This window comes from Megascapheus bottae, chromosome 5, assembly GCF_031878675.1.
Source record: "Megascapheus bottae isolate mThoBot1 chromosome 5, mThoBot2.hap1, whole genome shotgun sequence".
Taxonomy (NCBI): domain Eukaryota; kingdom Metazoa; phylum Chordata; class Mammalia; order Rodentia; family Geomyidae; genus Megascapheus; species Megascapheus bottae.
The window spans coordinates 44,608,037-44,630,313 of NC_143513.1; the positions used below are offsets into that span (position 1 = coordinate 44,608,037).

A 22,277-nucleotide genomic window follows, 5' to 3' on the forward strand; every position below is an offset into this window, starting at 1 on the left:
AGAGGTTTACAATAGGGCAAAACCTAGATACATAGGCCATGTAGGATGAGGCTAAATGAAAGGACCTCCAAGATATAGAAAAAAGAGCCATATAAGGTATGATTGTTGTTCTTAATGTACTATGTTATTTCTCATCTCTTTTGTTGTCCCTTGGTTGCCTCATATTGTTATAGTATCTTACCTTATTATCGGATATATTGTATATTTGTTTATTTGAAATAGGATAGGGAAAGGGGAAAAACAAGATGGGGGAGTAAAATGGGGACACAAACATGAGAAGGGGTAGCAAAGATTGTTAAGTAATTTACCTTCTATCTGACAAATATAATGTAACCCTTCTATTAATTACAATAAAAATATAAAAAGAGCATATTTATATAATAATATAAAACCTCTAAAATCTCAAATATACATATCTGTAGCTATTCATTAGCAATTATAAATCATAGAATCCCAAGAATAAGAACATGCCTGAAGATTTAATTCAACCATACCCACAGGTATGCACAACAGAATATAAGACAACTATATCAAAGTTAATAGTCCAAGACCTATCATCTCATCAAAGCAAGAGTTGATAGAGACAAGTTTTAGTACTTTAGCTAGTTACATAAATCAAAGAAAGAAATGGTTTCTTTTTCAGGTCTCACCTATATGTTACAAGAGTGAACTGAAACCACTGGGAAAATATATACAAATAAAAGAGTGATATACATTATCTTTAAGTACTTAACAAAGAGGTTTTATACAGCATGTTGATTTATCCAACATATCACTCTCTTAGTAACTGAATCATTAAGGACAACAAAGACTAAAGAACCCTGATATGTGGAGAAAATAAATCATAAGATTGTACATAGAATCCTTTATGCCTTGAGAAAAGAATGCAACGATCTTAGGACATCTTTATAACATTTCTGCTTTTAAGAGGTATTTCAATCATTATCACCTCACTGTAAGGAAGACACCAAGCCTGATAAAATACCTAGGGGACCAATCATTGCAACTGCTGTGGAGACCAATGCTCAGTGTAATCAGTGATGATGCTGTCTTTAAAATGGAAATAAAGAACCTGGAGGAGCAGCACCTTTTAGGTTGAATGCATCTCTCCAAAGTGTGGTTGGTTCTTCTCTCATCTCCAGCATAAGTAAAACATTTTATTTCATCCAGAAACCTACTGGGAGAAACATCTCATTTTCAGAGACACTCTGGTGATGACAGTATTATGGTTATACAATATATCAGTTGAAGTACCATGCCACCAAATTTATGCTGCTCAGCCTAATTTGTTTCTAAATCTTCATTTATTTGGAGCTATTGTGACTGGATGTTCTTATTCTTTGGTGATCTTTTTGTTAAACACACACTAAAAAGAGAACTTTTTCAGGTGTGATTAAGTTATGGTTGGAAATTCTTGAAATTATATTAATGTATTTAAACACTGTCAATGACTATTTAACACTTCATAATTCTCTCCTGAAGGAAAAAAAACCAGGGCATTTATTGTTGAAAGAGAGACAAAGGGTTTAAAATTGTGAGTAATTTAAATAAGTCACAATTTGGTTTTATTTACTGCATTCATTCCCAGCAGGCTTAATTTAAACACCTTTATGCTTCTCAAGTTTTTCTTCTGTGCCTTTCATATTGAGAAGGTGAAATCAAATGCTTACAAATGCTCCTTTGAATCCATGCAGAACAAGACACAAAGGAAAATCAAGAACAAATTCAATAAGTGAATGTATCTATACGTTTTTCTTTTAGGTTCTGACAGTGCAGCAACACATTTTAATTCATTGGTTTTTTTAAATTACAAATTATGTGCATGCTGGTGAGACCAATTTTTGTTAAAATAACATAGCTATCCTTCAGTCAATTATCGTAACTTGGAATCAAAAAGACATAATAAAAATGATAAAGTATCACAACTGAATATTAAATCAACTTAGTAGCCTTCATTTGATGACTAGTACTTTGGGTAACTGTATATTTTCCAAAGAAAATAGCTGGTTGCTCTGGATTGTTTTAGTGATTTACCTAACAAAGTCCAACTTCATGATGTTAATCACTGAATTACATTTCATTCAAGAGTTAAGTCTCTCACAATAAATATTCACATAATATTGGAAAACTTTATAATTTTTCAACTGACTAGGAAATCTTTGACAACCAAGTGCTGAACTTAAATTGTAGCATAACTTATTAGAACATGCAAAATACCACTGTCAAAATTTACAGCAAATATAGAAGAAGTGTTCTAGAAATTAATATGAAGCTTCTATGCTTGGCTTAATTAGCTTTCTTTTTCATTTACAAAGCATATCTGTCTGGGTTTTATGAACTTGGTCTCTAGTCCCCTTCCTACAAACCTGTTTAATTAAAATTTAACAGGTGGGAATTCTTTTAGAAACAGGAGAATAATATTGCTCCATTTAAATACTTAATTTTTTCTTAAAATATGATCTTTCTGAATATATATTTAAAGGGAAATAAAACAAGGAATAACCTTCTAAAAGAAAAACATAGAGTTTAGAGTAGAAGTGTCATACATTTAGTAAATGCATAGTTTCCTGAATTTTTTTTTTTGTCAGTCATGGGCCTTGATCTCAGGGCCCGAGCACTGTCCTTGGGCTTTCTCAAGGCTAGAACTCTACCACTTGAGACACAGCACAACTTCTGGCTTTTTTCTATATATGTGGTACCAAGGAATCGAATCCAGGTCTTTGTTCATGCTAGGCAAGCACTGAACCACTAGGCCAAACTCCCAGCCCAGTTTCCTTCAAAAAATAAATGAAATAAAAGAGAAAACAAAATAGACAAAGGGCTAAAAAATTCAGTAGTTTTTGTAAGATTTTTGGATAATAGTAAACATATCTGACACCTCAAAGAGTGTAACAATATGCTAATGCTAGTTATTTTGATCAGTGATTTGCAAAACCAGTGTTACCACTTTATCAACATATATGCAAATGTTTATCTCAGTAATGACATAAATGCCACAAATCTTTTGAAATGTTGACAAAAATGGAAGGTAAGCTAAACTCTAATGGCTCACTGCTGTAATGTTACCTCTTCAGGAAGATGAGATCTGAGGATTGTGTTTCAAAGCCAGTCTGACAGAGAAATACAAAAGACACATCTCCAGAAAAAGACTAGACGTGTGGCTCAAGTGGTACAGTACCAGAGTTAAGCAGGAAAAGTCAAGCAAGAACACAAACACCCGAGTACATACATGACACAATCAAAAGGCAAGTGGATGTGTTTGTAAGATTAAAAACCATACTCCAAAATTAATGTATACAGTTTCATACTGTCTCAGTTCTAGCCTTCTATCCTCCAAGCGCTCTCCCAGAATAACCTGATCAGTGGGCATGAAGACAGCACTTGTATTTGGGCCCTTCAGATACACTTCTGATGATAACTACTGGATATGAACATTGATGGAAGAGCAAGACAAACTCTTTTTCAAGAGAGTACTAGAGGAAAGTTTGGTAGAGTCTGGCATTGGTTTTGGTCATCAGAGGGGTTTGTGTGCCCATGTCATTGCTACAAGGCTTATTAGCTATGTTGGTAGCTTTGGCCAAGTAACATATGAACCAAGTGTTAAGAACTATCTCATAGTTTTGTCATCTTTTTTCTCCCTGTTCCCTGAGATGATGAAGCCTTGTCAGTCTGAGCCTCACAGGAAAGAAGAACTGGAGTAGAGTTTCCTGCCATCTCTGGTGAGCCTATAATGGAGTGGGAAAGAAGATGCCATTAAATATAAACCATTGAGATTTCGGCAGTGGTTTGTTGTCACAGAGTAAGTGCTCCTAAATTGATTGACACAGGGCCCATTTATGCTTTTTCAATAATAAACAAGCATATCCTCATCCTCTTTGCCATGCAGAGACAATCCCTGCAGCGTCTGTGCTATTGGAGACAGATGGCTGAGACTCCTGACTGTACCACTTGCTTTCCTCAACCTTTGGCAACATGAAAAACTAATGTTCAGCAAATTAGAGAGTTTACATTTTTAAAGATAAGGAGCTGGGATTGATTCTAATTGGACTAAGTTGAAATATTTCCAAACTAAACAGAATCATTTCAAAGAGTGCCACTCAGGATTAAAGGTTTATAAATATTGCACAGAGCTTTCTGCAGCCTTTCAATCTGACAAATATGCTAGATTTCTCAGTGTACTAGGTTTCTTCAGGCAGGGCTATGCTGGATGTTAGGTTCCCCAAAATGGGTTGCTGTTCAGTTAGACCATTGGGCACTCACAGGTCGTGAAAAGCATGTACAGATCACTCTAAGACAGCTAGATGCATTGCATATCATGTAGATCAGTAATAAACCAAAGAAATGATGCATTTCTATAATAGTTGGATGCAGAGTCTTTTGATGAATAGGGAGAGAAGAATTTGCTACACAAAGAATAAAACATATGTACAGAAGTGAGACAGTATGTTTTAATCCTGAGCAATGAATGAGGGCATACACGCATATAAAGGTGAGCGCATATGTAGACAAGATGAAGGGACTGCTTACTAAGCCTGCTAAATGTTGTCTTAGGCTAAGTAAAGTACACAAGGGGCAAACAAAAGAACCTTATCCTAATTGTGAAAGGTTTTACAGAGTACTACCTGAACTTAGTTATTTTTTTCCCAGATACAGGTGTATATCGCATATATTTTTTCATACATGCAGACACACCTGCAAATATATCATTGATATGCATATATACTATATGTATATATGTATTGCAAGGGTTTGTGTGTATTTGTGCATGAGAGAAAAGAGGTGAGGAAAAGGAGGCAGTCAATGAAAAAGCTCACATTCCTGAGCCTCCATTTTCCTTTAAAGGGAAAAATTACTCATTCACTAGTATCTGCTTACTAGTATAGACTGCAAAAAAAAATGTGGAAGTAACATTCTCAAAACATGACTGGAGAGGAAGGGATTGTGAGGACTTTTTTTTAATTGTCAGTTGTAGGGCTTGAACTCGGCCTAGGCACTATCCCTGAGCTCTTCAGCTCAAGGCTACTGCCCTACCCCTTAAGCCACAACGCACTTCCAGTTTTCTAGTGGTTAATTGAAAATAAGTGTCTCTAGGCCTTTAGTGCCCAGGCTGGCTTTGAATCCCGATCCTCAGATGTCAGCCTCCCAAATATCTACAGTTATAGGCATGAGAAACTATGCCCGGCTTGATCGTGAGGATTTGACACATTATGTTAACTAATTTCAGAAGTAGTTTACTCACAAGATGCATGTGATTATATATATGCAAATCTCTCTCTCTATATATATATAGCTATATTCATGTTTAAAGCTTATTTACTTACTGGAAGTATTGAGGTTTAAACACAGGTCCTTATACTTGCTAGGCATGTGCTATCAACTTGCACACACTTCTAGCATACTTTTCTAAGAACAGTGCTCAGATCCTTAGTTCAAGCCCCATGACTTGCAAAAACAAAAACAAACAAACAAACAAACAAAAAAACACCTCCATGGTCAAGGTAAGTCTTTGAACAAGAGCCACTTAAGAATACCTCCCCTGGGATTACAAGTGAAACACTACATTCACTTTATTAAGATAGCATTTTAATAAATTCAAGTCTCTAGCCATGATCTTCCAAATCTCCATGTAGAAATATAGGTGAGTTACTGTGCTTGGCTTGATCTTTTAAATGTTCCAGAATATTCTAATTTATGATTATAACATAATGTCCTTAACCACATTTAGAAATTAGCTGCCTTAAACATGTCTCTTTGCACTCACATGCACATGTATCTAGCATGTACATTTCTGGAGATGGAACTGTTGAATAGGAATTAGCCAAATGAAACCTAAGCAAAACAAAGTAAGCAGCACAAAAGGAAGGTTGCTTCCAATTAAAGCAATGACATTTGAGAAAGTATACAGCTGCCAAGAGACTGCAAACCCACTGGAATGACCACAAAGAGTTATAAGAATGAGGGTGGGTAGATACTCAAAGGGCATGTTGTAAAAGGAAGTATTTGCCATGCTTCAGAATATGAGAGGTAGGAGGAGAGTCACATTTTTAAATAGATTGCTTTTTATTTAGTAGGAATGATACCTATGAAAACGTAGCAAAAGAAATCTGCTAAGTGCACTGTAGTGATCTAGGGAGAAAATAATGAATGACAAGCTCTTCTTTTTGGTGACACAGAGAGTTACTCTCTCCTCACCTCCCACTTTCTCCTTTGGCTCTCTACAGCCAGTCTCTACCACATCTCCTGGATATGCATCTCACACAATTGGGCAGCTACCCAATTGGAGGGTCTACTGCACCCTAGAATGAAGCAGCACTCATCCCAGTCCCTAATAGTGCAAAATAGTTCTGGCTGATTCCTCCATCCCCACCTCCAAACTATCTGAGACCTTTCAAGGGGAGTCCAGAAGTCCACAAACATATTATAAGCCACGTTCTATTTTTCTAAAAACCTGAAGTCACAGAGAGGTAGAGATTACAAAGAAAATGAGAAGGAGCTTCTAAAATGCATCTGGCCTGGTAGTGGTGCAAAGGGGAAGAAAAGATGCTACTGGTTCATTTTCCCAGCAACAATTCCAACCATAGCACTGGGAGCTTAAGCAGAGGGCCAGTGCCAGTCAATTGAGAGAGGAGACAGAGGAATCTGTAAGCTCAAATGCCTCATTCTATCCTCCGGGAAGGTACCATCAATTCATACTAAGTAGATCAAAGCTGAAATGTGTTGAATCAGTGTCTATTGGTTCAGTTGATTGGTGAGAGACATACTACCAGAACAGGTTCCGGAACTACACTGTACCTAGAAACCTGGAGAGTTCATGACAAAATCAAATAGATTGCTGGGCCATCTTTCCAGAGTTTCTGATTCTGTGGAGAAGGAGTGAGAATTAGGATTTACATTTGTAACAAGTTCCAAAGTGAGGGCAGTTCTTAGGCCTAGAGATGACACTTTGGAAAAGTGTCAAGAACACTCTCCACTTGGTGGCTCGGTTGTTTATGTGATGCACAGACAGACATGCTCTATTATGGTAAAGTATTTCTACATTTTATTGTAATAACCTGTCAAGCTTACCTGCCTCGTTGTTCTTATAAAAAATGTTTAACTTGCTCAACCACCTACATGTGGTTTTGTCCTCATGGTTATTGACTTAGGGCATCATATGTGATGTCATGTTGTGATAATCACCTGTGTCTGCTTATGATCACCTGTTTGTACTGTTTACCTTTCAAAAACTCAGGCCCACTGAGTCCTCCAGCTGTTCTCTACCAGCCCAAAAGTGGGAAGCAGTTATTAATATGACTAGCTGAATTCACTGAGTGCTAGAGACTTTAATGGGGTGGGTTCAAGTCCGACCTGTCTGGAATACAACATTTATAACTTTAAAATACTGAGAAAAATGTGACAATCTAGAGAGAACCTCTATTTCTATATATTTACAAATCACAGCAAATTAGCAATAATGGATTAAGAATCATAAAATCAATAGAAGAATATACAAAAGATAGGCCAAATATTTTTACTTCTGAAGTTGTCATGGATCTGAAGCTACCCAAAGATTAAATGACTTTAGTTTTTGTTTTCAAACACCAACTTGCATTAACAATCTTCTTAATGAAAGCAAAAGGGCAAATTACTAGAAATACATTTGATCCAAATGTAACAAAGATTTATTAAGCCTGACCAAAAAAATATTAAGTACTGTTCTTTTGAACAAGTCATGTCTGAATACAGTTCTCAGAAAAAGAAAGAAAAGGTTAAAAAATGCTCAATATTCATTCTTACTGTTAGAAATGTCTCCGGATCTTGGGGATCTGATACGGATAGACACTTGAAAGGAATTCAGCATCACAGTTTTCTTCTTTAGAAAGGCAAGCTACTGAGAAGCCAAGTAAGGAAATGCAAAGAAGTGGGTAGGGCACCCAAACTTTATCCTTAAGGTAGTACTGCAATATGCTCTAATTGGTCAGAACTTGGTTCCACAACCTTGCATGATTGGCTACTTTGAAAGGGATTCAAAGTTTACCCAAGAAATCAACTAAAATCAGGACACCTGGCTAAAATGTCAGAAAAACAATTTTTACTTAGCTGGTCCTCACTTGAGCCATGAGTCTAACACATAGGAAAGCAATACTTTAACAATATGGGCCTTAATTAAATTAGCTTTCTTGTAAGATGGTGGCTCCCCTTAAAATATCAAGCAGCCACTTTGATAAAGAAGATTCATAATGCTATATTACCAGCCAATTAAAACAAATTTTTTAATCTTTCATATTAGCAAGATTAGAATGATTTTAAGACTCATGATTGACTTTACACACAGTCATAATTTCACATATTGTTAATGAAAGTTTCATTTTCTTACCTTCCTTAATTTGCTTCCACTATATTGCAATAAGAGTTGCATGTTTTAATAATAAAAGAAGCCTTAAATGTTTGTTTGTTTATTTTTAAATCATGTGAGTATAAAAGAGCTCAGGAACAAAGTTAGGAGTCATTCCAATTTCCACCCTGCAGCAAGCATTCTCTTGATTTTAATGATAGTTGTAGTAGATTTAGAATTCGGGCTTCATTTACATAATCCTCCACAGAAATACATTAGAGGTCACCTTTCTTTCTCATACATATACCAAATTCTAATCTGCTCGTTTGCTTCCTCTTCTATTATTATATTCCATGCTTTTGTAAAGCTTAGTGCTTATTATACTTTCATCTCAAGTAGGAAATTTTTCAGTTTTGGCTTTCCATCCTGCTAAACTCCATTCCAGTATGTATTACGTGCTCCTCTTCATGTTATAGTAAAAGATTAAATAGCCATTTACTTTTTGATGTATGAAGAATTGAAACCCAGACTCCAGAAATGTTCTTTGGAAGTTATCAATACACCTAGAGATGGAGCGATATGGGCAGCATTCATCATTGCCTGCTCCAGGCTATGTATTAAAATTAGGTTTCACATAATGATGCAGTAGAATTTATTTATGTAATAAACAAAGTAGAAAATCTCCTTGGTGCTCAGGTGTCAAGTTGCAGAGCTCAAAGTTAATGACTTGCTACTTACCATACCTCAAGTACACAAGTCTCATCACACAATCTACTTTTCTGAAAGAAAATATCAACAACTGCTACTTTCCAAATACAGAAAAAATCTTTGACTTAAATTTGCATTTGAATTACAATTCAGAATCTTATTAGATCTGTCAAAAAGAACCATTTAGATTTTCTACAGTATCACTTTGCAGAAGAAAACTAGAAAGATTATCTTTTTAATGAATAATTTAATGAATATTTCTGTCAACAGACATACAAGATAGCCAGCATATAGCCTTTAGTTTCAAAAACTAACATTTAGAATATCATGTGCTCATGTCAAAGACACTGTTATATAGGTAGGTATTCTTCATAATGAAATAGATACTATTTGAGTATTTTCCATAACAAAGCAAGAGCTGGAGAAGTAAATTAATTAAAACAAAACACAAGGAGTGAATGATCTACTGGATTTAGATGGTTGATACTGGATTTAGAAAAGCAGCAACAAACAGAATAGTTGTTTTTTTTTTTTGGTTTAGTTTCAGTATAGTTTTCTCAATTGTGAGACTGTTGAAGAATTTATTTGGGCAATGAAGTTTAGCACTCTCTTTTGTGAGTCTATTCTCTATGAAGCAGGATAAGGAGAACTGAAAGTTACATATTTTAAACAGATATTACAAATGCCAGACCCAAAAATTACAATCAAGAAGTACACTAAAAAGATGCTAAGTTGCATGAATTGGAGACAAAGGACTATTTGCATCTGTCCTCTCTTTGAAATTATATAAAACTTTCAACACTCCATGTATGTGGTTTACATTTTAAAAAAAATTAAAAACACGAATAAAGAATGCATAGTAAAAGAAAATGTTGAAGATAATTAGAGTTTGGGGTAAGCATCACTCATCTTACTTATCCCAGTTGTCGAAGGGGCAGGGGTTTCTAGGTGACAAAGTCCATGTTTTCTCAGCTCAGAAATTAGGAAAGAACCATCATTTTGAGTCTTCAACTCTCATTTCCTGCATGAGCAGCAGGAACTGTTTCTCTCTCTTCTCCATTTCTCCCCAGTTATACTAACAAAGTTCTTTCATATTGCTTTCCAAATTAAAAAATAAGAAACAAAGAAAGAAATGTAAATAATGACCAGCAAACGAAAGCCCATGACCTACATCTGGTTTAACACCTGTTTTTGTAAATAAAAGTTCCATTTGAAATTCATTTCATAGTCTTTTAGGTTGTAATATCAGAGTTCAGCAGATTTTTCAGATAAAATGGTCCATAAAGCTGAAGCTATTGCTATCTGGTGTTTTATAGACAGAGTATGCCGATCCCTTCTGTAGAGACAAAAAGGAAGAATAAGTGAAAATGCTTAAGAATAGGTAACTATTATCCTAAAGGAAACAGTCCAAAATTCAGATGACCTGCCAGGCCACTTATTCCTGCTCCGTTCCAGCCCAGCCTCACTGTGACCTGGAGACCCTAAGTCTCCCTATTTAACCCAAAGCCAGTGTGTATACCTCAGAAGATGACAGGAGATGTACTGAAGTGCTGTCTTCTTATAGCTGCCATGTAATAAATTTCCTTTATTTTTCACCATGTCTCTTTATTTGGAGGGAAGCTGCCAGACCTAATGTGGGATTCCTGGAGTTTGTACTGAGGTATAACAACACAGTTTTGTAATCTATTCTTAGTTGATATGAATGTGTGATATTGACAGCAACAGGCAATAGCTAGCAAGGAGCAATGGGAAAATACAAAGGGAATCTAAAATGAAGGATGAGATCACTCTGTCTCTAAGAGAAAATAATACAATTAAGACTTCCCAACTTCCAGGTGACCTCAACTCTGTGGACTGTACCTACAGGTAGGTCTTTCTCACAGGCACTCTCAATAAATACTCAAAATCCAAAGGTAAATGATGGTGTTCTCAGTGTAGCGATATCAGCAAAGTGTTATTTGTACAGTTCTTAAACTATTCTTGTTGTCATGAATTAACAAAAATCAGGGGAAAAAAATGATCTCATATGCATCTGTGCCTCCATTCGTGCTAAGTCACTAGACAATCACCCTTGAGTCTAGGAAAACAGAACAGACCCAGACCATGTTCATGACAAAGGACTAAAGCCACCCCTAAAGAACAGCAGAGCCTTGTGGACAGGTCACCCCCAAATGAGTATCACTACAAGTAATGAGCTGCATTTGAGAGCAGGAGAAATCATCTCATAGGAATGAGATTGTTCACCTCAGTGATGAGTGTTACAATAACCTCACCACAACCCAACAGAACCAGAACTAAGAGAATGACCAACCAAGCCATACTTGTAACTAAAAACTCTTAAGCCAGCCATACTTTGTCTTCTTTCCCTATTGTTCCTCTGTGTAAACTTGATGCTCCGGACAGTAGCCTGAAGATAGCTAAAGATGAACTAGAGTGCCGTCTTCATGCGGCATGCCTATGCCAAATAATCTGATTCTCTGTCGTATTTCTTACCTGATAAACTTTCCTATCAATTTTACTACCTTTGCATTTTTTCCTAAATTCTTCCCATGCCAGGCACAGGCTCAGGGCTGATTAGGTGGGCTGATCAATGTGAGATAAATTATCTATTTTTTATAAAATTGTGACATATTATGCGTTATAAAATATCTTATTTCACTTTTCTGCATGTGCATATTCAGTTCTCTTAAGTTTCATTCACTGATGGGACTGTCTTTTCTCCTTCAATTTTTCTTAGCACACTGATTAAAGAATGATCAACTGGGTTGGATGTGGTAATGCATCCCAGTGGGGATTGAGCAAATCATGGTTCAAGGCCAGGCAAAATGTTAACAAGATACTATCTCCACCAATGAACTAGATATGACAGTAGATGTGGCCATCCAGCTATACGGGAAGCAAAAATAAAAACTAATCCAAACCAGCTCAGACAAAAATGCAAGAACTTATCCAAAACAGAGCTTAAGTAAAAACTGCATGGCTGAATTGGTTCATGCCCTGAGTTCAAATCCTAATATTCCTATTACCATTTAACGAATATTGATGAGTCAACTGATTTACTCTCTTCTATTTCACTGGTCATTATATCTTTCCTTATGTTGGTACAATAGTGGTTTAATTGCTGTGGATTGTAGAATATTTTGAAATCAGGAAATATGATGGCTATTTAACATGCATTGTCGGATTGCAAGATGATGCAGCTGCTATGAGACCAGTATAGAATTAACTAAAAGTAGAATAAAATAACCACAGGAGTCCCTGTATTCATCAGGAGTATGTTCCAATCTCCCTCAGAGATGTGTGAAACAAGAAGAGCATCAAACATTATGTTATTTCGTATATATGCGAGCTTATGTTAAAGTTTAATTTATAAATTAGCCATATTTAGATATCAACAGTACTCATAAAACACAATTATACTATAATAAAAAATCAATGTTGATGTTTAATCTCTTTCAAAAAATGTATTTTATTCATTCCACAAACAAAAGCCACATTGTGGTTTCTCTCTGACATATTAGAAGTTCTAGCATTCATGTTCCTGTACTTTGGTACCATTTTTAATTAAAACCAGGGTGACCGAAGCACTATCATTCCAAGACTGAGACAGTTGATCTGATCATCAACATGGCTACAAAAGGACAAGCTATGGGCACTGACAAATGGAAAATGTCCTAGACAGGAAAGAGAGGAGCATCATGAGATTGCATTAGAATATTCAGCAATGCAAAATTTAAAACTTGTCCATTCCAGAATTTCTTATTTAACATTTTCACATTCTAGTTGACAATATCAACTGAAACTACAGAAAACAAAACCACACATAGCAAGGACTACTGTTTACCACGATTGAGTAAGAAGACTTTAATATTTATCCAAAAGAATCAAAATTAGAATCTCAAAGCCATTAACCTTATTACATTGACTGCAATTATTTTTCACAACAGCCAAAATGTGGTGTCAACCTAAATATCCATCAACAGATGAACACATAAAGAATATGTGAGGAATATATCTACTGAGAGATCATGCATAATTATGAAGGCGGAGACTCCTGTCATATACAATAGCATGGACAGAGGAGGAACGCTGCAAGAATCCACTTAAATGAAATATCTAAACTAGTCAAACTCACAGCAGCAGAGAAATATGGTAGTTGCCAAGAACTGCTTGCTAAGAAGGAAATTGATTCATTAATAAATGAGTATAAAACACAGATATGAAAGACAAACAATTTGTAGAGATCAGACATGACTCATAGTCCAAAAATACTATGTAACCCATTTAACAACCTGTTAAGGGGGAAGGTCTCATATAAATTAGTGCCAACATGACAAAGTTTTTAAAAAGTTTTAAAAAATTAAAAGTTTAAAAAAATTAAAATTAAAAAATGATTTTGTCACTTTGCTCTTTAATATTCATAATATACAGAGCTATGTATTTTTTGGTCAGTGTGGAGCTTGGATTCTGGGCCTAGGCACTGTCCCTGAGTTCTTCAGGTAGTTACCACCTATCCCTTGAGCCACAGCACCGCTGCCAGTTTTTACTGGTTAATTGGAGATAAGAATCTCATGGTATTTAGTGCCTGGGCTGACTTTGAACCATGATCCTCAGATTTCAGCCTCTTGAGTACCTAAGATTACAGGTGTAAGCCACCATGCCTGGCATGGAGCTCTGTATTAACATAGCAGCACTATCAAATTATCAATAATAACAAAATACTGGCTCATTTAAAATGGGCAAAGCAGTCTACTAAAGCTCTGGAGAAGCAAAACACGAAACTAATTAATGAAAAAAGAAAACCAAAATATTCTGTGTTTAAAATTAACAAGGTATTTGAGCATTTTTGAAAAACCTTATTTGTCTTCAATATTACTCTGAAAATAGAGATAAGAACAAATTAGAGCACAGTGCTGGTGGTTCACACCTGTAATCCTGGCTACTCAGGGAGCTGAGATCTGAGGGTTGTCATTTGAAGCCAGCCAAGGACGTAAAGTCCATGAGACTCTTTATCTCCAATTAACCACCAAAGCCACAAATGGAGCTGTGGATCAAGTGGTACTGCACTATCCTTGAGCAAAGAAGGTTTAGGAATGTTACCTAGGCCCTGAATTCAAGTCCTAGCACTGGCACAAAGAATTTGATTTTTGGTCAGTCATGGGGCTTGAACTCTGGGCCTGAGTGCTGTTTCTGAGCTCTTCAGCTCAAGGCTAGTGCCTCTACCACTTGAGCCACAGTGACATTTCTTATTTTCTGGTGATTAACTGGAGATAAGATTCTCACTGACTTTCATGCCTGGGTAAGCTTTGAACCATGATCCTCAGATCTCAGCCTCCTGAGTAGCTGTAGTCGAGTGGAACAGTGCTAGCCTTGAGCACTGAGTTCAAGAGCTCAGCTCCCAGGCCCTGAGTTCAAGTCCCACTATTACCACCATCAACAACAACAAAAAATAATAATAAAAAAAAAAGAAAAAAAAGTCAAACACATGTAAGCCAAAAACTGCATGGAGCAGAGCTGAAAGTAAATATCTAATCATTTCACACATTTACATTTTTTTGCTGTCTTTCTTATCTTTAGACATCTAAAATATTTTCTATGGAAGCTGGAGAGAAAAATGAGAGAGGGTGAACTGTGTTTGACAAGAGATGTACTTACTTATATAACTTTGACCCTTCTGTATAACACTTTTCAATAAAAAATTAAAATAAAAAAGCTTAAAATTTTTTTAATGTTTTATAAAATGGCGTAATTAATTAGACTGATATCATAAGCATGTCTTTTCCTTGTGTTAAATTCTTCCTTCCAGCAGTTAAAAAGCTAGAGTGATCAATGTTGAATTTAACAAGGTCAACTGAAATTGAACAAGACTACCAGTGCTGTGTCTTAATTACTAAGAAATTACTCAGTTTGAAATAGTCTTCTTAAGCTTTGTTTTAAAAAGGGTAATTTTGAAAAAAAATCTTTTGAGCTTCCTACTACGATAATTACACCTTCATATTTTTTTCAGAATATTTGTCAGACTAACTATAGGAAAAAATAAAAATCAATATGTAGCTCAATTTAGGAGAGTGCGAAAACTTGGTATTTCTTTATGTCAAATGCAGCATTTCTATTTTGCTTGAAGTTAACAACTTCTGATAGGTACACTATGAGGCTCATAGCCTGACACACTCATTAGTCCAGCTCATTCCATGGGTTTCTGGCAAGACACATCCAACTGCAAAGCAGCCTTTCACATCAGACAGCCACCCTGGAGAAGGGGCAAAGCTCATGGAAGGACTGAGAAGCCAAGCCTGCAAACTAGCCAAAAGAGGTGAAAGCTCAGTGAAAGGTATCAAAAGTCAGAAACTGAGAGAGGAGATGTGAATGGGAATGAGAAAAATCATCTCACCACAGGTGTCCTGTTTCAGAGACTGCCATTGGAAGTATTTCAGTCCTTTGGATCTAGAGAGTCCACGGTCCTCATCTTGTTACCTTTTATACCTAGCGAGTTGAATGTTTCTGAAGGTATTATTTAATGTTCCATTTTCTTTCCTTTAATTTTTCTTTTTTTAACTTTTTTTTTACTTATTTTGCCAGCCCTGGGGACTGAACTGGGCCTGGGCACTGTCCTCAGGCTTTCCTCAAGGCTAGTACTCTACCCACATGAGTGACAGCACCACTTCCAGCTTTTCTATGTATGTGGTAACAAGGAATCGAATCCAGGTCTTTGTGCATGCTAAGCAAGCACTCTACCACTAGGCCAAATTCCCAGCCCTTCTTTAATTTTTCTACATTATGTATTTTTGTGAATGTTATTCCTAGGAGTATTGTCAGATTTCACAAATAATTCCAGAATTTGTTGTTCTCAAATGTCTGCCTAGTGTGCATGTGTATATAGCATTTATAGTATATATATTATATATCAGTCTATACAGTATACATATTTGTATATATTATTATGTATGTTATATTAGCATATAGTATATGTATATTACTCTATAATTTCTATACTATATAATATCTATAGTAATATAGATTATATAGTAATTTATTAGTATAAGTACAATATTAGTATACTAATATACATATAACAAACCATAAGTCCTTTAAGATACACCTAAAGTATGTTTTTGGAATCCTCAAACTACTATAAAATAAGTATTTTCTAATCTTTTCAATTTCTTGCTATCAGACATATATTAGAAGGATACATACCAAACATATGTCTAGGGACATGATTAGGGATAAAAGAGGAACTTTCCTGTTACCTCATGCAGTCTAGCATTCTTTTTTTTTCTAGCATTCTTTTATTGTTTTTTTTTCTTTTTCCTATTAAACGTTCATTACTTTTGCGATAAAGAAGGGGGATGCGATCTTTCCTCATCTCAAATCTCTATTAACATTGCCCCAGCAACTCAGGCTTACCAGATGCTCCTCTTCTAAACTCCCAGGGAGCTTTAAGTACATATCTGAGATAGCAATTATCTTGCTTAACTCTCTCTCTCTCTCTCTCTCTCTCTCTCTCTCTCTCTCTCTCTCTCTCTCTCTCTCTCTCTCTCTCTCTCTCTTCTCTGTCTCTCTTTGTCTCTCTCTCTGTCTCTCTCTCTGTCTCTCTCTCTCTCTCTCTCATTCACTCTCTCTCTATGTTTGGTTTTGTGGTCTTCTCATGAAAAGAGTGGGGAGGATGCATGGTTTTTAATATTCATGACCCTGGGACTCAGCAAAACAGTCTCAATAACCAGTCACAACTACTACACAACCATCACATATAAACTAAACACAAACTATTTTCTGGCCCTATGCTAACTGAATTATAATCATTACTTCATCTAACCTCCAGGAAAACTTTACGGAGTAGACAAATGAGGAAAATCAGGCTCATAGATTTAAGGAACTTGGAAAGGTGATCTAGTAAGTGGCAAAGTTAGGATCTGAATCAGGGCAGTGACAGTCTGTCCCTATTGTCTCCACAGCAGTCTGAATAAATTAGAATGAGGGGTTTAAATCTCTAGAGAAGAACTTCGTTCAAGAGATATTTAGACACCAGGTGAAAATGAAAGCATGTAGAGAAACCACTGACAGGTTACAGGGAATGTTTCAATCAAACATGTGGCCATTCAAGGTTAAGGACACACAGTCCTAGAACAAAGGGCCCCATAGTATGTTTGCTATAGTACCTCCACAAACATCTGATGCTGCTAATTGATTGCCTAAATAATTTGAAATAAGCATTCACACAAATACTTGGAGAAGTGACAGTTATTACACTCATTAATCTGTAGGTAAAATCAAGACCAACAGTTGTACATGTAAAGTTATTGTTAACTTCTGTGATGACTAGAAATGTCCATTGCTCCAATATGCAGTTTTTAATCATTAATTCAGTTTTATTCAATGAAAAAGAAGGTAAATAATCTCCTACAATTACATCAAATGAAGAAGTATTTCCATTAAGGCAAAGATTGTTGACCAATTTATAATTCTCTAGTAAGTTAGAATTATAATTCTTTAGCAAATTCGTACCTATTTTAAAAAAAGCATTGTCAACCTTAAGTATTAAACAAGGATGCATACTCCCTTTTTGACTAAGGAATAATTCTTTGTTCAAAATAAACTATGCTACAGGGATTTAGAGATTTCTCAAAGCCTGTTCAAATAACTAACAACTGGGGACTAGTGGATAAAACTTGTGTTCAGAAGGAACTACTGATCCTGCACCCATTTGAGAATTAGCAAAATAAAACTACCAGCTGTTATGTTCCAAAACATTTTGCTCACAAATCTTTATCCAAGTCCTGAATATAAGTTTTGTCTTATATATTATTCTTTTCAATAAAGAAGCATCCTTAATTCTTAATCTACTAAAAAATGTCATAAATCAAGGCATGGTCTTCAAAAAGAGCCAGATAGACACATTAGATTCCTATTGTATAGAGCTACTGCACTATCCTTAAAGAAGAAGTTATTAAACAAGCATCATTTGTAGTTTTGCTAGAAAAAAATTCAATTTACTTCTGTTTATCTTCTTAAGCAGCTTAATCACTTGCTGGAATATAATATGATTCAATTATCTGTGATAGGCTAACATTGATTTCTGCATCTTCAATAGACCATTTAAAATCAGCAGCTTTTTAATGTTTAATTTCTAGAGATTCAATGGATTTTATTTTGCTAACTCCAGGAAGTTATTTTTAATAAATTACAGTGTTTTGACATTTTACCGTATAGCCCTTCAACCTGAGGAAAAAAAACTGTCACTTGAAATATTTTGCTGGGAGAGAATTCTCAAAATACCCTACCCCGAATTATTCTGCAATATCAATACATGAGTTACAGAAAGCCTTGCACCTGTCTAGCAGGAAATGACTGTGCTAGGAACAGGACATGCTTCTCAGCAATATCATTCATTGATGCTCCCCAGCCCTGGTCCAGGAAGAAGTTATTCTGAAGTTATTCTGATTCCCGGGAGTATATTTTGGAATTTGTTTGAACAAGGGAGGCCTCAAGCATCACAAAATCAAATTAAGTGAATTTTGAAGTAGATTGTATTTCACTGATGGGAACATCATTTGTTGTGGTTTGTCTTGGCAGTTCCAATTTGTGTTGATTATCCCAATGTAATAATTAACATGATCTCCTCTTACTCTCCAAAGCGTCCTGGTTTAGGTGATAAATTATATAGAAGACTATGAAGACTTTGTTTACAAAGCACCAGATCCCAAAAGTTTGTACAGTGTAAGTAAGAATAAAAGTAATGCCAAGCCACATTTTTGACCAGTAGGAATACAGGTGTCCTAACAAATAAGGTTGATGGCATAGACATTTCCATTGTGGTTCACTCACATTGTGATGTTTTACTTGCTTTTTCTTTCTAAAACAGTGTTTCTGTGTGAGTCATAGTAAGCTAATAAGAAAAAGCAAATCACTATGAGAGATATTTTTGTGGGGTTAATGAGCAAGTCTTAATATTACTTTAATTAGCTTTTTACTGTTAGTGTTATAGCATAGGTATTTAGGTCAATATTATGAAAATGACTCATTCTTAGATAATTGATTTAGATATGTAGATTTTCTAACTAGAGTGTAAGCCCCAGGAAAGTAGAACCTGTGTCTTGCTTACTTATTTATGTCTCTCCATTATCCGAGCCAATTCCCTTTAAATGAAGTGCTCTAAGATCATCAGGAACTGATTATCTAAAAGCAATTCTAAAACTTATATTGCATCTTGGATCTAAAGTCCCATTGCACATGACCTTTATATCAATTTCCTCTGAGAAAGGTATTGCAAATAGTATCGATGTGGCTAAATGTAAAACAAGACCAAAAAATAAAGCTTGCTGGGAGGGAAATCTGGGAGCAAAATTAGGACTGAAAATAGCACAAAGGTCTGCCTTTACAAATAAGTCCAATATTAGGTCTAATTTTAGGTATTTAGTTTACAGAATAAAACAACATCATGTTCAAGGTTGTTTATTACAGTTGAATTCAATATTCTGTTACTTCTGTAATTAAAAAAATAAACACCTAAAAAGTTTATGATCCTTAGAGATTACTGCGAAACAACTAGTAAGGATAAGAGATTACAGTTTTATTAAACTGAGGTTTCAGAAGGAAGGGTTGAGCAAAGTGACTGTTAATTGCAATGCCCAGTTCTGGGACGTCTCACAGTTCCAGTCATGCCTATAAGCATCTTACACGGTCCCTTTAAACTACCAAGAGTGCCATGTGACTGGTATGTCTCACTTCAGGTGACTGCATCAGGGGAGGACAGTGACCCAAAAGGCAGTTGACCAATTAGCTGAACTGTGGTCCAACCACTATTCGACAGTGGTCCATCCTGGCTCTGGACCTCAAATGGATTCACTGACAGTTTCTTCAGATCAACATAATAGATATAGCCAAGGTAGTCTAGGGGGACAATGAAGTGTAAGCCAACTAAAACACAGGAGGATAGGCGGAAGCAAGAGCAGAAATGACAAACTCTTAAGTACTAGTACTACCATTAATGCTTTCCAGTGAGGATTGCTGAACCTTGGCTTTATTACTTTGCTTACTTGCCCAGTTATTTTTCAAATGTTGGCTAAAACCTCTTTGTACAAGGATAATAACATTTTTAAATAAGTGTATTTTAAATTGTATTCATTACCTACCTCTCTGTTTTTCATAAACTGACACAGTTTAACACAACATTAAAAGAAGACTGGGTAATACTAACAACAAGCCTAAAATGATTATGCTTGTTCTCTACCCTTAATTATGTAATTTAACCTTGATATATTGCTAGAGCCAGGAGCAATAGCTCAACTGGTAATTCCAGTTATTAGAGAGGTGGAAATTGGGAGAACTAGGATTTAAAGTGGACAAAGAGGGTATAAATTATTCCATTCCTAAGTCTGCTTATCTCAACCCCTAACCCTGTGCCATTAACAAAACTTAGAGCTCTTGATCTACTGTGTAAACTCAATGTATACATATACCAACAGCCTAAACTTTTTTCTCACAGGGGTCTATTGGATAACTTCTCGCACAAAGGTTTTTGTGTTTGACAGTGATTTGCAATCTAATATTGTTGACTGTTCAGCAAGGGATCAGTAATTCAAAGCCATGTTCTCTTTGAATTGTTACTGATCCCATGACATCCCTAATTCACTAGAATACAAAGATATGGCTTGTTTGCTTTTTGCTTTGTGATTAATTCTTTTACTTTTAAGAATTGCTTTTTTGATGTGTAATGCACATAAAACACAATTTATTCACTTATATGTAGTGTTTTTGGCATAGTCAATGATGTAACTATCACTACAATCTAATTTTAGAAAATGATTATTATTATTTTACTGGTCCCAGGGCCTTAAACGCAGCATGGGTGCTGTCCCTGAGCTGAAGTCTAGCACTCTATCTCTTGAGCCACAGTGTCACATCCAGCTTTTTCTGAGTAATTTATTGGCAATAAGAGTTTCATGGACATTCCTAACTGGGCTGGCTTCAAACCCAGATCTATGGATCTCAGTCTCCAGGGTAGCTAGGATTATAGGCTTGAAACATCAAAGCCCAGCTTAATTTTAGAACATTTTTTATATCCCTTGAAGAAAAATAAATGAACTACCAAAGAGTAACAAAAAAGAAACCCTGTATCCTCCCATTTGCCATCTTCAGTGCATCTGTGAAACACCAATTTATTTCTGTTTCTATAAATTTGCCCATTCTTGACTTTTCATTTAAACTGAATCACACGGCATGTATACTTTTATGACTTGCTTCTCTCACTTAATGCACTGTTTTCAAGGGTGGATGATTCATTCTCTAGTGGAATGCGCATCATAGCCACACCGTTTTCTAAGTGCTGTGTATTTGGGGTATTTTTACATGGGGGGCCAATGGTTTTCTAGATCTGCACTCTTCTTATTTTGCCATAGAAATCAATACACTGGAAGGTTTCTTTAAAAATTAAAAAGGTATTGGGTCCTTCCAGTTTAAAATATGTTTTCCACAGGATATGGAAATTAACTATTTTAGACGAATACACATACACCCACACTTACACACACACATTACTGACTAATGTCACAGTTTTATACACAAATGCTTCTGCACTAAAGGAACTAGAGAAAATGCCCTCTTAGATATCAAAATATAAACAACCCTATAAATTAAGAAAATAATTTAAAATAAACTACCATTAAAGAATGCTAAAAAAGCACATGGAAGTATTCACAATAGCATTAGGTTTCAGAAAAAGGCAAATAAAAATCACAATAAGATTCTATTTCAATCAATTCTAGAATGTGCTCATTAAAAATATTCACAGTATTTTAAATTATAAATTAATAGAAGTATTGTAAATTGTGTGAAAAACCTAGAACAGATGTACATTGGTGATAAAATATGAAATAATACAGAGAGACAATCTGAAAATATTTTTAAAAGGAAAGGGTATGAAAATGAGAAAACCTCAATTATATATAGTGTAATATAATTTTATATAACATATTATATTATTATATTATACATGAAGGTAGTGTAATGAAGCCCACCACATACTATTTTAGAAGGCAGAAGGGAAGGATAAGAGAATATAATGGGATAAATTTGTTCAAAGTTCGCATCTATGTAATTATAAAACTCAAACACATTTATGCTATTAATGTACGCTACTACAATGCACTTAGTTAAACATGCTGCCTTAGTGTCTGTAGTCATATATTCAATAGAAGTAAGTTATATATTTCTATTATCTTGTTTTCTGTATTTTCTTCCAAATTAGTTTTTGAAT

The 22,277-nt window shown here is 35.4% G+C and overlaps 1 protein-coding gene across 7 annotated transcripts in view; it reads right to left on the reverse strand.

Moving 5' to 3' along the window:
- The window catches only part of Immp2l (inner mitochondrial membrane peptidase subunit 2), an 833,574-nt gene that overhangs the window by 255,837 nt on the left and 555,460 nt on the right, over positions 1–22,277 (reverse strand). The window lies entirely within an intron of this gene.